General features: G+C 44.3%; 1 protein-coding gene across 1 annotated transcript in view; it reads right to left on the bottom strand.

Annotated features, from left to right (window-relative positions):
* Positions 1 to 7650, bottom strand: part of LOC116984113 — a 98382-nt gene extending 90732 nt beyond the window's left edge. The window contains exon 1 of the mRNA XM_033038205.1: positions 7430 to 7650. The gene's annotated coding sequence lies outside the window, so the exon portion shown is untranslated. The remainder of the gene's footprint in view (positions 1 to 7429) is intronic.
* Positions 7651 to 15766: the final 8116 nt, after the last annotated feature.

Below are 15766 nucleotides of genomic sequence, written 5' to 3'. Positions count from 1 at the left end.
CAATACAAAGGTTGGGATCAAGGAAAGAGCGTTCACGTCGCGGCCCTGTTTTCACCATCTTTGCACCACCACGCACAAGAAGCACAAGAAAGACACCATTGTATGCAGATGCCGAGAAGTGTATTCAGCTCTGGCTGAACAACTTCTAATCTTGTGTGTGGACTCGATAAGAAGAAGAATACAAAGGTTGACCACCTTAACCTCAATGTTTAGTTAGAGAAAACCATATCCAATTGTTGTGTCATATAAAGTCTAAGAATGAACTGCAGATGCTGGTTGTGTCATATAAACCTCACTTTGTGCAAACTATAATCTGTGCAAATGATTTATAGTAAAGCAAGGATGTCTCTTACGGGTGTGAGAGGTTATGGTTAGAAGGCAGGAGAATGGGACTGAGAGGGAAAGATAGATCAGCCTTGATTGAATGGCGGCATAGACTTGATGGGCCGAATGGCCTAATTCTCCCCCCTACAACATGAACCTATGGTGCAAATGGATATTCCCCAATTCATACATTGTTTATACATCCAGTCTAAAAGACTAAAAGTCAACCTATCTTAAACTTTGCTCCTTAATAGACAAATGGCGCATTTAAAATCATTATTGTACGTTAACATCCTTATGTCAAATATTGATTAAAGATTTAAATTTGCAAATCAAATTAAAAAATGTACCCAAAGCCTGTAGGAAGCACTAAACAATGTTAAACTTCTGTTCTAAGTTTCCTTACTCAAGATACCCAAGTAGTACCTACTGAATGGGAAAGGCATTGATCCCTTGAACACACATGAACCATATTAGAGCCCAAATCCTTCCGTCTGTCCTGTTTTCCCTTCTATTGTATGCTGCTGAGCTTCAAGCCTTTTACAATTACATTAGATGCAAAAAAAGTACTGTAGTGTGATATGACTTGAGATACAGCACAGAAACAGACCGAGTCTGCGCCGACCAGCGATCACCCAGCATACTATCCTGGGGACAATTTTTACAACTTACTGAAGCCAATGAACCTACAAATCTCTACATCGTTGGATTGCACATTGGTACATAATCTACTGAATAAGAACTATATATTTTTTGCACACAGATTTAGTTACAGTGTGTGTGATTTAATGGTATCTTTAGTTAACATACTTTTAGCATAATTGTGAGCAATTTTGGGCACAATATCTGAGGAAGGATGCTCTGGCTCTGGAGAGGGTCGAGAGGAGGTTTACAAGAATGATCCCAGAATTGAGTAGGTTATCCTATGATGAGCAATACTCGGAGGGGTTTAGAAGAATGAGGGAGTATCACATTGAAACATACAGAATAGTGAAAGGCTTGGATAGAGTGGATGTGGGGAGGATTTTTCCACTAGTGGAAGAGTCCAGGACTAGAGGTCATAGCCTCAGAATTAAAGGACGTTCTTTTAGGAAGGAGATGAGAAATGTTTTTAGTTAGAGGGTGGTGAATCTGTGGAATTCTTTGCCACAGAAGGCTGTGGAGGCCAAGTCAATGGATATTCTTAACGCAGAGATAGATAGATTCTTGATTAGTACAGGTGTCAGAGATTACGGGGAGAAGGCAGTAGAATGGGGTTAGGAGGGAGAGATAGATCAGCCATGATTGATTGGCGGAGAAGACTTGATGAGCCGAATGGCCTAATTCTACTATTCCTTATGACCCCTCTAATTATATTATTCTTGGAATGCTTATAAATTTAAGTTCATTTTTATTTCATTTACTAGGACCATTGTAATACCTGATTGCATGGAAATACATGCAACATCATGATTGCCAGTATAATACCTGAGAAAGGCATGGTATAGCAGCTGGTATTATAATTAAAAACAAGGCAAACTATTGAATAATTATTTAATGCCAGTCTTCATCGTATGTGAAGAAGACAATACATCGGACATTCTAGGGAAATTAAAGATAAATCTATGATTGAAACCATGAAAACAGCATAAAAATAAGAATGGCACTAAAGACTTATGAGTCCTCATGGCCTGAAGATTTTCAACCAACAATTTTTAACGGAAGTCGATAAAGAAATTACAGATTCTACCACCACAATTTTTACAAGATCTGTTCCTTTAGATTGTAAAACTGCAAATGTAACTCCATTACTGAAGAAAATTGTAGGAAGAAAACCAGGGAACTGTAAGCTTGTTGTCTAACTTCCTTCATAAGTAAGCTGTTGAATTTTATGATTGAGAACATTTTGAACCGATTAAGAAGAACTTTGGAAACTGCAAATCAGAAGTAAAAACAGAAATCAGGAGAGATACTCATCAATGCTTCTGGATTGAAGAACATTTCAGGCTGATGAAAAGTTGATCAGAATTTGGAAAAGTTAGAAATCAAACATGTTTTAAGTTGTGGAGAAGGTGGGTGGTAGTGGAGCTAAATAAGGCAACACCTGTGAAAGGGTGGATACCACAATGGATTAAATGACACTAATGGTGCAATCTTCTTAATTGCAGCCAATGCCTGGAGGAGATCTGAGTAAAGGAAATTAATGTGAACAAAGTAAATTGCTGGAAAGATTGCAAGAATATACGAAGGATAAATCGGGTTCAGCACAAGTAAACAAATGTAAGTAAGCCATTAAAAAGATGAAGGGAATTTTGTTTACAGTATGTCTTCATAAAGACTGGCAAAATGATTTCCATAATAAACTTCTACATTACAGATCGTTAGCTAGAATTGAAGCTCATAGAATTTAAGGCAAAATATTGGCCAGGTTGAGAACCTAATTCTTCCTAGGTAGTCCGTCACGATCGAAGATAAATTGCATCCACCCTGGTTTGCACACTGCTCCAAACTGGAGGACGAGACAGATGTTCGGCAGCTGTGGCAGGGTCTGAATGCAATCACCTCCTACAAGGCAAAACCAGGAGGCAGCTCGAATGCCGGTGTAACATCACTCCCTGACGAGCTCAATGCGTTTTACGCACGCTTTGACAGGAAGAATACTGATGTGCCTTCCCGATCCCCCATTCGCTGTGATGGCATTTCAGTCTCAGTCACAGAGGCCGATGTCAGGAAATCCTTCAGAGGGGTGAACCCCCGAAAAGCACCTGGACCTGATGGTATACCCGGCCGTGTTCTAAAAACCTGTGCGGACCAACTGGCGGCAGTTTTTACGGACATTTTCAACCTCTCACTTCTGAGGTCTGAGGTCCCCACCTGCTTTAAAAGGGCATCAATTATACCGGTGCCCAAGAAGAGTAAGGTGACGTGCCTCAATGACTATCGACCAGTGGCACTAACGCCGGTGGTGATGAAGTGCTTTGAGAGGTTGATCATGGAGCAAATCAACTCCTACATCGACAAAAACCTGGACCCACTGCAGTTCGCATACCGCCACAACAGATCAACGGTGGATGCGATCTCGCTGGCCCTCCACTCCGCACTGGACCACTTGGACAACAAAAACTCATATGTCAGGCTGTTATTCATTGATTACAGCTCGGCATTTAACACAATCATCCCCTCCAAACTGGTTACCAAACTCGCAGAACTGGGTCTCTGCGCATCCCTCTGCAACTGGATCCTCGACTTCCTCGTCCACAGACCACAGTCTGTTAGTATTGGTGGAAATGTGTCGGCCTCAATAACAATCAGCACGGGAGCACCTCAAGGCTGTGTGCTCAGCCCCCTGCTGTACTCACTCTATACCCATGACTGCGTAGCGAACCACAGTGCGAACTCCATCATCAAGTTCGCTGATGACACCACTATTGTGGGGCGTATCACTGATGGGGATGAGTCAGAGTACAGAAGAGAGATCGAGCAACTGTCCATATGGTGCCAGCGCAATAACCTGGCCCTGAACACCAGCAAAACCAAGGAACTGATTGTGGACTTTGGAAGGAGTAGGAGGGGGACCCACAGCCCCATTTATATCAACGGGTCGATGGTTGAAAGGGTCAAGAACTTCAAATTCCTGGGCGTGCACATCTCTGAAGATCTTTCCTGGTCCGAGAACACGAACGCAATTATCAAAAAAGCTCATCAGCGCCTCTACTTCCTGAGAAGATTACGGAGAGTCGGATTGTCAAGGAAGACTCTCTCTAACTTCTACAGGTGCACAGTCGAGAGCATACTGACCGGTTGCATCATGGCTTGGTTCGGAAATTTGAGCGCCCTGGAGAGGAAAAGATTACAAAAAGTAGTAAACACTGCCCAGTCCATCATCGGCTCTGACCTTCCTTCCATCGAGGGGATTTATCGCAGTCGCTGCCTCAAAAAGGCTGGCAGTATCATCAAAGACCCACACCATCCTGGCCACACACTGATCTCCCTGCTACCTTCAGGTAGAAGGTACAGGAGCCTGAAGACTGCAACAACCAGGTTCAGGAACAGCTACTTCCCCTCAGCCATCAGGTTATTAAACCTGGCTCGGACAAAACTCTGATTATTAGCAACCACTTTCTGTTATTTGCACTACCAGTTTATTTATTCATGTGTGTATATATTTATATCATGGTATATGGACACATTTATCTGTTTTGTAGTAAATGCCTACTATTTTCTGTGTGCTTAAGCAAAGTAAGAATTTCATTGTCCTATACAGGGACACATGACAATAAACTCACTTGAACTTGAACTTGGTGATTTCTGAGATGGCTAATGAGGGCAATGCAGGAACTGCGATTCTCCTAAAGGGGCAGGGGTGGCTATGGGGGCAGGCAGGCAGGTGAGTAGTTTGTGAGAAGGTATATTCCTCTGGCACCTTATGTGTGTTCACCAAGGTTTGCAAAACCATCCCACATGCTCCTTCTCTACTTTCAGTCATATTTCAGGGTTTCCAGAAGTAGCTGGAGTTGTACTTCTTCAAGGAAACTTTGAGCAGATCTTTGAATCATTTGCTCTGTCCAACCGTAGTCTCCTCGCAAGAAATTGCTCGGAAAAATGTGTCAGTTTCACGAGTCTTGTGTCAGTCATGCGAACAATGTGTTCCGCCCACTATAGCAAATTGAATGCAACCGGGGCCTTAGTGCTGGAATGCTGGCCTGTGAAGGAGCACTGACTTCACTTATCTTTCCAGTGAAATCAGTACATTTTTTCAGAGATAGTGTTAATGATATATCTCCAGTACCTTAAAGCGCCTTCTATAAATAATATAGGTCTACGAAGCTCATGAGATGACAACGATCATACTGCCCACTTGATCAGGAGTTTTTTGTCAAGTCTTGATCTTCAAATATTATTTTTCTCGACTAACTAAGTGTTGTCCTCGCACACTGAAGCGGTGATCTATTTGCAACTCCAGTTCAATAGTTAAAGAAAAGTGAAAACTACCATGGGGTCACCAGTATTCCATGTATCCATCCTTCCTTCAACTTCTCTGTTAGTGTAAGTTAACTTGTTTGCTTTCTTCTCTAGTTCTGATGAAAATTGAGTCAGGAAGGCTGCAACATGTCCAGGTGGAAGATGAAGCATTGTTTCTCAAGCATGTTTCGGGCCTCGTAACAGTGTTGAGGCCGCAGACATTGTGAGGTGGATGGGGTTTGGGGAATAAAAATAGCAGGCAACTGTAAGCTCTGAATCATTCCTGTGGACTTATCACAGATGCTTCACAAAGCAATAAACCAAACTATGTTTGGTTTCTCCCGTGTCGAAAATGTCAGTACTACCAAATGCAGTATACTAGATTGAAGAAAGTAAATCACTGCTTCACATAGAAAAACTGATATATTTAAAACAACAATGTTTAATTCCTATCCGAATTAGAAAATAGTTGAAGTCCAAAACCTGGGGAAGTATTTGTAAGGCATTTGTCATTAAATCATTTACTCTGTTTCTGTTTCCGCAAATGCTGCTTGATCTGCTGAGTGCTTCAGTATTTTCTGTCTTTATTCAGATTTATGACATCTATGGTTTGTTTTTATTTTCACATTAATGCTCTACTTGAGGTTAAACTGACTTTCAGATGCTCCACAATGTATTTTTTGGATTTTTATGAAAACAATGTTTGGCCCCACGATCCAATTTCACTCCAGGTTAAGCTAACTTTCACATGCTCAGCAGTGTATTTGTTTGATTTTTCCGAAAAAAATGAAATCTTGGATCTACTAGCCAATTTCACTAAGATTTCCTTGTTCCTCTGCGTTTCAAATTGTTTGTTGAATCAGCATGTTAACTTTCTACGGTCCAAGTGAAACACTCAATATTACTAACATTCCCCAGCTTTGCACTTATCTGCTTTCCAACCAAAAAACTTCATATTGCTCAACATTCCATTCCATCATTCAGCTTCACTTTGCCCTTTTTCAGCCTCTTTGTCTTAGTCTCATAGCTCATTTTTTCTCCTGGTTTTACTTCATTGGCAATAATTCATTGCATTCAGTCCCCGAGTCAAACTTATTAATATACATTGCAAGCAGTTAGTGTCCAATCACTAATCTTTGCTGCGCCACCCAAACTTGATCCCTTTTTTCCTGTATTTGTTGCTGTATTTCCTGTCAACTAACCAATCTTCCATATCTTTCAATATATATGGCATATGGCATGCAAGTGTCTCATGTTCTAACATCCTGAAGCCTAACCATCATATACAAAGCAGAAGTCAGGAGCTTGATGAATTACTCTTCACTTGAACATGTGAGAAAAAACAGATATTACGTTTAAAATAAAAACAGAAAATGCTGCTGCACACTCAGCTGGTCCGGGGGCATCTGTGAAAACTGTAAAGCAAACCATGTTTCAGGCCAGTGACAGGATTGAGAAAGAGAGAAAATAGATTTAAGTTGCAGAGATGGTGAAAGAGGGATAGATGGAGAAACTGGGAATACCTGGGTCTGAAGAAGGGTCTTGACCCCGAAACATCACCCATTCCTTCTCTCCAGAGATGCTATCTGTCCTGCTGTCTTACTCCAGCTTTTTGTGTCTATTTTCAGTTTAAACCAGCATCTGCAGTTCCTTCTTACACATACCTGGGTGACATTGGGCTAGCCTAATAACCATATGTTGGATCAGATAGGAAGATAAAAGATTGTAATCCCACTGTGTAAATGAATTAAAATGGACTGAATGACACTTGGAGGGAATAGCAATTGTCAGCAATGTCTTTTTTTTTTGCATGGTCTTTTTCCTTTTCTCTGTGCTGTGTAATTTATGTATAATTTATGTTTTGTATATTGTCGGAGTCTATGTGACTGCGATGTTACTACAAGCAGGATTTTATTGTACCTGTACTTACTGTACACATGTACATACAACAGTAAACTCGGCCTGACTTGATATGCAAATTATATGTACAATTTGAGAGCTGGTGTAATTCATTGCTGATCCATGGGGAGGTGGTAGAAGACTGCGCCATCGACCTCTTTATGAACTGCTTTCCATTCTAACTCTCACGCAGAGAAAGCTCTCATGAAAGTAATTCGCATTAAACACAATATTCGCCTCAATAACCATCTAAGATAACTGTTACCGTTCCTGTCGCACTCGTACGTTCTCAAGAGCGAACACTCGACTCGGAGCTCTGCGAAGATCGGGAATTCGTCGGAGCTTTCCGAAAAAAAACATTGTTGGTCTCCAGGCAACAGTGAATGTAGAGTTCTGCCCCTCCCGTTAGCCCACGTCTCTGTGATTTAGCGTCAGTGATGTGGCTCTAGGCTTGTTTGCAGTTTCCATGACAAGTGTCCGCTCTGGTATTCTCTCCCACCTTCTTTCTTCTCTCATCGTTTGTTCCTTGCAACGTTTTGAGCTGCTGAGCGTCCATATCTTGTTGGCATCTTCTCGACTAAATATTTTAAAAAATCAAAATACTTAAATATGTTTCAAATAATTAAACACATGCAGCATTCTAACTGCATTTGGGGAAAACAAAAAGACAATGAAATGCACACTACATTGCAGAATACTGGAAAGATTTTGCCTGATAAGTTTCTTCCCTGCTGTTATCAGGCAACTTTACTATCCTATCAACAACCAGAGAGTGGTCCTGAGCAAAGATACTAGAGGAACTTTGGTCCTGAGCTACTATACCTCATTGGAGACCCTCAGACTCTAATCAGACTTTAGCTTGCACCAAATATTATTCCTTTTATCATGTATCTGTACACGGTGGATTGCTCGATTGTAATCATGTATAGTCTTTCCGCTGCCTGGTTAGCACAGAACAAAAGTTTTCCACTGCACCTTGGTGCATGTGGCAATAAACTAAACTGTGGACAGAGAGAGGGATCTTGTAGTAGGTCCACACATGCCTGAAAATGCTGGAACAAGTTAAGGGTAGATAAGGTGGATAAGATAATTGGTCAGGGAGGTTTTGCACAAAATGTTACAAATCTATTAGATTCTGGTCATCGCATTGGGAACAGAATGGAGGTGGCAGAGGAGGATTGCAAAAAAATACAGTTGAAATTTAGTTGTAGGAGAAAAACTGGCTGGACAGGATTTTTATTTTCATTGGAGCATAAGAAGCTGAGGGGTATTTGAATTGAAGTGGTTAAAAAGATGAGGACCAGAATGGACAAATAAAAGGATTCATTTTCCTTGGCAGCGATCAGTAACCGGAAGGAACTATTTTCTTTAGCAGATATCATTAAAAGAGGGAACATATTTAAGGAAATTAATAGAGAGATTAGAGCGAATCAGAGGGGTAATTTTTACTCAATGTTTATTCAATTTTACTGATATGAACAAGTGTGATTCCACATAGGTCTTATATCCTTCGGGTTCATTAAAGTTTTCTCACTTATTTCCACAAAGGATTAGAAGGTATTAGCAGTTTAAACCCAGTGGTAGAGTTCTGGAACTCACTGCCTGAAAGAGACGGATAACATAATTACATTTAAGGAATATATTTGGGAGAACATTTGAGGTGTCATAACCAACAAAACTAGTGCTAGGATATGCAATTAGTATGTGAAAATAAAAACAGAAATTGCAGATGCTGGATATCTAAAATAATACAGAAAATGTGATACTCCGCAGGTCAGGCCACATCTGTGGGAAGAGAACAAACTGCTTTGTTTCACTTCCCAAGATGTGACCAGATCTGTTGAGTTTGTCCAGCGTTTTCTGTTTTTATTACGTGCAATTACAGAGAAAGCCTTGCTTTTTTGGACTGCATGGACACAATGACCTCCTTTTGTGAACAATAGTTCTATAACTCTTATGGTAGAGACAATTTATGAAGAATAAAGACAACATGGAATGTGATAATAATAATGGACGGGATTTATATAGCGCCTTTCTAATACTCAAGGCGCTTTACATCGCATTATTCATTCACTCCTCAGTCACACTCGGTGGTGGTAAGCTACTTCTGTAGCCACAGCTGCCCTGGGGCAGACTGACGGATGCGTGGCTGCCATTCTGCGCCTACGGCCCCTCCGACCACCACCAATCACTCACACACATTCACACACAGGCAAAGGTGGGTGAAGTGTCTTGCCCAAGGACACAACGACAGTATGCACTCCAAGCGGGATTCGAACCGGCTACCTTCCGGTTGCCAGCCGAACACTTAGCCCATTGCGTCATCTGTCGTCCCATGGGATAACATTTTGACCCATCAAAGACTTATCTTACAATCATCACATTACAACAAATTATTAATTGCCTTCAATTTGCAGATTTTTAAAGCATCGATTTTAAGTGTTACTAGACCAAGTGCAGACCCGTTGGGGGGGTGAAAAGAGGGGAGGGAGGGGAGAGGAGGATGAGGAAACGGGATAGATTTGGGAGGGAAAGGAGAGCGGGGTAGGGGGTGAGAGATGGGGAGAGAGATGTGGGGGAGGGGGGATGGGGAAGATGGGGAGGAGGGAGGGAGGGGGAGAGGGGTGGGGGAGAGAGGGGAAAGAGTGGGGAGGGAGAGTGGAGGGGAAGGGGGAGAGAAGTGGAAGAGTGGGGAGGGAGGAGGAGAGGGGTAGGGGGAGTGATGGAAGAGGGACAGAGGGATAGGGGGAAGGGGGTGGTGGGGGAGAGGGAAGGGGGTGGGGTGGAGAGGGAAGGGTGGTGGGGGAGAGAGGAATTGGAGAGGGAGAGGGGTGAGGAGAGGGAGAGGTGGAGGAGAGAAGGGGGAGAGAAGTGGAAGAGTGGGGAGGGAGGGAGGGAGGGGTAGAGGGGTAGCGGGAGTGGAGGAAGAGAGACGGGGGAGTGGTGGAAGAGGGACAGGGGAAGGGGTGGGGGAGAGAGGGGAAGAGAGAGGGGTGGGGTGGGAGAGGGAGAGGGGTGAGGAGAGGGAAACATAGAAATTAAGTGCAGGAGTAGGCCATTCGGCCCTTTGAGCCTGCACCACCATTCAATATGATCATGGATGATCATCCAACTCAGTATCCTGTACCTGCCTTCTCTCCATACCCCCTGATCCCTTTAGCCACAAGGGCCACATCTAACTCCCTCTTAAATATAGCCAATGAACTGGCCTCAACTACCTTCTGTGGCAGAGAGTTCCAGAGACTCACCACTATCTGTGTGAAAAATGTTTTCCTCATCTCAGTACTAAAGGATTTCCCCTTTATCCTTAAACTGTGAGCCGCTTGTCCTGGACTTCCCCAACATCGGGAACAATCTTCGTGCATCAGACAAATGCAATTCAGGACTTTTCTCTTCACAAGCAAAGTCAGAATGACGGTTAGTGAAGAATTCGAACAATCGCAATTCACACACAGGCAAATACACAAACAGTCACACACACTGTGGACCTGCCCCCACAAAAAATATTTTGTGTGGAAGGGGAGGACGAGGGTGGAGAGGGAGAGGGGGGGGGGGGGGAGGGGGGGGGGGGGGGGGAGGAGAGGATGGGGGAGAGAGGTGAAGGGGGGGGGGGTGGAGGGGTTGGAGCGGGCGTGCATGAGTCGAGAGAAGAGAGAAGGGCAGAGAGAGAGAGAGAGAGAGGCTGGTACAACAACAAAAAACCTGGATAAACTCAGCGGGTGCAGCAGCATCTATGGACCGAAGGAAAAGGGCAACGTTTTTGGCCGAAACCACTTCTTCCGGGTTTCGCTCCATAGATGCTGCCGCACCCGCTGAGTTTATCCAGGTTTTTTTATGTCTACCTTCGATTTTCCAGCATCTGTAGTTCCTTCGTAAAGACAGAGACTGTGCACGGTAAGGGAATGAGGAGGGAGAGGGCGAAGAGTGTGGAGGGAGGGGGAGAGTGGGATGGGAGGGGGAGAGGGGTGGGGGGAGAGAGGGGAAAGAGTGTGGGGGGGGGAGGGGGGGGGGTCTAAGCTATAACAGTAAATTAAACATTGTAACTAATGCCAGCATGTTGTAGAGTAATCCCTGCTGATGTGCTGGAACACAAAGAAGGACCCCATGAATCAACTAACTCACTTCAGCAGGGACTTTGCTTTCTTGCACTTTAATCGACCTCGCAGCACTTTCTTCAGCTTTTTTTATGCTTTTCCCACTAAATACAATGAACCTGCTGCAAGTTTCCACTACATTTATTCCACAGATCAACACATCGGAATCTCCAGTAAAACAGGCATCTGTGAAGCTCCCTCAGCCATTTTGTGTGCTAGCCTGAAACAAAGCGTGTGATTGACCAACTGGCAGACTGAATGTTAAACGTGCTTTGATTGGACTAAAAAATTCCCGACATTTTTCCCATTTTCCCGAGTTTCAGTGGTGATTTTTATAAATATTTTTACACAATATGTGAAAATTTCATGTAGTTTGGTGACTTGAGTCACGAAACTGCAGAATAAAGCTCCTCGGCCTACAGCCTATTCTCTGTACTCCCTCTATGTCAACAATGTCTTTGAGCATTGGGCATTGTGACATCACACGATGGAACGTTCACCATGGGCTGGGCCTCCTGCAAAGGCATATGTAAATGGATCCATTCCGATTGGACATATGTGAGCATTGGGCATTGTGACATCACACAATGGAACGTTCACCAGTGAGAAACCAGTTAATTTTGAAATATTGGGGGGGGGGGGGGGGGGGGGGGGGGGGGAAGGATTTGATTAAAAACGTGTACTTAAACACGACGAAATGTAATGAGGAGCGGATACTTAGAAAGAAAAGTGAAATCTCTACTGAAATGGAAAAGATGTCGGCGATTCTGTGTCTGGTTTCGGAGTTGCAGGGAATCAAAGGAAGAAAGGCAGTCGACAGCCGTCCATGTAAATGGATCCATTCCGATTATACATCTGCGAGTATTGGGCATTTTGACATCACACGATGGAACGAATCAAAAGGAAGAAAGGCAGCCGGACGGCAGCCGGACGGATGGGACGAGAGTTTTATATATTAACTAGACCAAGTGCAGACCCGTTGGGCCTGTTTCCCCAACGGCGTTTGCGGGGGGGGGTTGAGAAGAGGGGAGAGGAGGATGAGGAAATGGGATAGATTTGGGAAGGAAAGGAGAGCAGGGTAGGGGGTGAGAGAGATGTGGGGGAGGGGGGGATGGGGAGGGAGGGGAGGAGGGAGGGGAGGAGGGAGGGAGGGGGGTAGAGAGGGGAAAGAGTGGGGAGGGAGAGTGGAGAGGAAGGGGGAGAGATGTGGAAGAGTGGGGAGGGAGGAGGAGAGGGGTAGGGGGAGTGATGGAAGAGGGATAGGGGGAAGGGGCGGGGGGAGAGAGGGAAGGGGGAGGGGTAGAGAGGGAAGGGGGTGGGGTAGAGAGGGAAGGGGGTGGCGGAGAGAGGGAAGGGAGAGGGAGAGGGGGAGGAGAGAAGGGGGAGAGAAGTGGAAGAGTGGGGAGGGAGAGAGGGGTAGCGGGAGTGGTGGAAGAGGGACGGGGGAGTGGTGGAAGAGGGACAGAGGGGTAGGGGAAGGGGTGGGGGAGAGAGGGGAAGGGAGGGGAAGAGAGAGGGGTGGGGGAGGGAGAGGGGTGGGGTAAGGGGATAGAAGTGGAAGAGTGGGGAGGGAGGGTTAGGGGGAGTGGTGGAAGAGGGACAGAGGGGTAGGAGAAGGGGGTGGTTGTAGAGAGGGAAGGGGGGTGGGGGAGAGAGGGATGGGTGGGAGAGGGAGAGGGGTGATGAGAGGGAAACATAGAAATTAAGTGCAGGAGTAAGCCATTCGGCCCTTCGAGCCTGCACCACCATTCAATATGATTATGGCTGATCATCCAACTCAGTATCCTGTACCTGCCTTATCTTCATACCCCCTGATCCCTTTAGCCACAAGGGCCACATCTAACTCCCTCTTAAATATAGCCAATGAACTGGCCTCAGCTACCTTCTGTGCCAGTGAATTCCAGAGATTCACCACTCTCTGTGTGAATTTTTTTTTTCTCATCTCGGTCTTAAACGATTTCCCCCTTATCCTTAAACTGTGACCCCTTGTTCTGGACTTCCCCAACATCTGGAACAATCTTCCTGCATCTAGTCTGTCCAACCCCTTAAGAATTTTGTAAGTTTCTATAAGATACCCCATCAATCTTCTAAAATCTGGCGAGTACAAGCCGAGTCTATCCAGTCTTTCTTCATATGAAAGTACTGACATCCCAGGAATCAGTCTGATGAACCTTCTCTGTACTCCCTCTATGGCATCAATGTCTTTGAGCATTGGGCATTGTGACATCACACGATGGAACGTTCACCAGGGGCTGGGGCTGGGGCTGGTGCTGCCTCTATGGGTTAGAAGCCAGTTTATTTTTGAAATATTGGGGGGGGGGGGGGGGGGGGGGGGGGTGGTAGAAGGATTTGATTAAAAATGTGTACTTAAACACGACGAAATGTAATGAGGAGCGGATACTTGGAAAGAAAAGTGAAATCTCTACCGAAATGGAAAATATGTCGGCGATTCTGTGTCTGGTTTCGGAGTTGCAGGGAATCAAAGGAAGAAAGGCGGCCGGCATCCGTCCATGTAAATGGATCCATTCCAATTGGACTTCTGGACTTCCCCAACATCTGGAACAATCTTCCTGCATCTAGCCTGTCCAACCCCTTAAGAATTTTGTACGTTTCTATAAGATACCCCCTCAATCTTCTAAAATCTAGCGAGTACAAGCCGAGTCTATCCAGTCTTTATTCATATGAAAGTCCTGACATCCCAGGAATCAGTCTGGTGAACCTTCTCTGTACTCCATCTATGTCAACAATGTCTTTGAGCATTGGGCATTGTGACATCACACGATGGAACGTTCACCAGGGGCTGGGGCTCCTGCAAAGGCATATGTAAATGGATCCATTCCGATTGGACATATGTGAACATCGGGCATTGTGACATCACACAATGGAACGTTCACCAGGGGCTGGGGCTGGCGCTGCTTCTATGGGTGAGAAACCAGTTTATTTTTGAAATATTGGGGTGGGGGGGGGGGGGGGGGGGGGGAGGATTTGATTAAAAACGTGTTCTTAAACACGACGAAATGTAATGAGGAGCGGATACTTAGAAAGAAAAGAGAAATCTCTACTGAAATGGAAAAGATGTCGGCGATTCTTCGTCTGGTTTCGGAGTTGCAGTGAATCAAAGGAAGAAATGCAGCCGGAAGCCGTCCATGTAAATGGTTCCATTCCGATTGGACATCTGCGAGCATTGGGCATTGTGATTGGACATCTGCGAGCATTGGGCATTGTGACATCACACGATGGGAACGAATCAAAAGGCAGAAAGGCAGCCGGATGGACGGCAGGCGACAGGCAGACTTTTATATATTAGATAGAAGATAGATAGATAGATAGATACAGTGTCATTGTTATTCAATGTTTATTCAACTTTACTAATAGGAACAGCTGCGACTCCACATACAGCTTGCTGTTCTCTCAGGGCAGAGCAATTTTCCCATTGATTTCTAAATTGTACATCTATGTTACTTCAGTGGGCATATCATATATACAATCTACTATCTGATAGGACTAAATGACGTGAAATTAATATTCTATGAATAGGAGACATGGAATTTCCGGTTTACTTAACCATGAATTAAAGTTCATTTCACATCCAACCAAAGGAGTGGTATTTACAAAAGTGCTTCACATTTCTTCATGACATATGAAGTTGCTTGGAAACAGCTGAATAATATTTGCTTCGAACAGTTTTACTGTCAGTCATATCAGGCAGCTGTACAAACCACGATTGATAAAGTAGTACAGACAAGTGGCCATTACACTTTTATGGAAATAAATATTGGACATCCTTTTTCATCTTTGAATGATGTCATGGGATCATGACCCACCTGAACGCATCTTACATGGGAGATGACACTACAGTGTTCTCCTTCAGCAATGCGCTGAAAGGCTGGCCCAGATCGACTTCCCAAGTGGGAATTGAGTACCCAAATTTAATTGCCACTAATAAATTAAGTCTTTGTTCTTTCCTTAGTTAAACATCGAAAAATATCATAATTGCTCAGAAAAGAACACTGACTTTTTTTCAGAAAGATGCAATTCCAAACTGATATATCCTCAAGTAAATCACATAGAAACATAGAAAATAGGTGCAGGAGTAGGCCATTCGGCCCTTCGAGCCTGCACCGCCATTCAATATGATCATGGCTGATCATCCAACTCAGTATCCTGTACCTGCCTTCTCTCCATACCCACTGATCCCTTTAGCCACAAGGGCCACATCTAACTCCCTCTTAAATATAGCCAATGAACTGGCCTCAACTACCTTCTGTGGCAGAGAATTCCAGAGATTCACCACTCTCTGTGTGAAAAATGTTTTTCTCATCTCGGTCCTAAAAGATTTCCCCCTTATCCTTAAACTGTGACCCCTTGTTCTGGACTTCCCCAACATCGGGAACAATCTTCCTGCATCTAGCCTGTCCAACCCCTTAAGAATTTTGTAAGTTTCTATAAGATCCCCCCACAATCTTCTAAATTCTAGCGAGTACAAGCCGAATTAATGACCACTAGTG

The sequence above is a fragment of the Amblyraja radiata genome, chromosome 19 (assembly GCF_010909765.2).
Source record: "Amblyraja radiata isolate CabotCenter1 chromosome 19, sAmbRad1.1.pri, whole genome shotgun sequence".
In the NCBI taxonomy this organism is placed as follows: domain Eukaryota; kingdom Metazoa; phylum Chordata; class Chondrichthyes; order Rajiformes; family Rajidae; genus Amblyraja; species Amblyraja radiata.
This window is presented reverse-complemented; position numbering and strand designations above follow the sequence as displayed.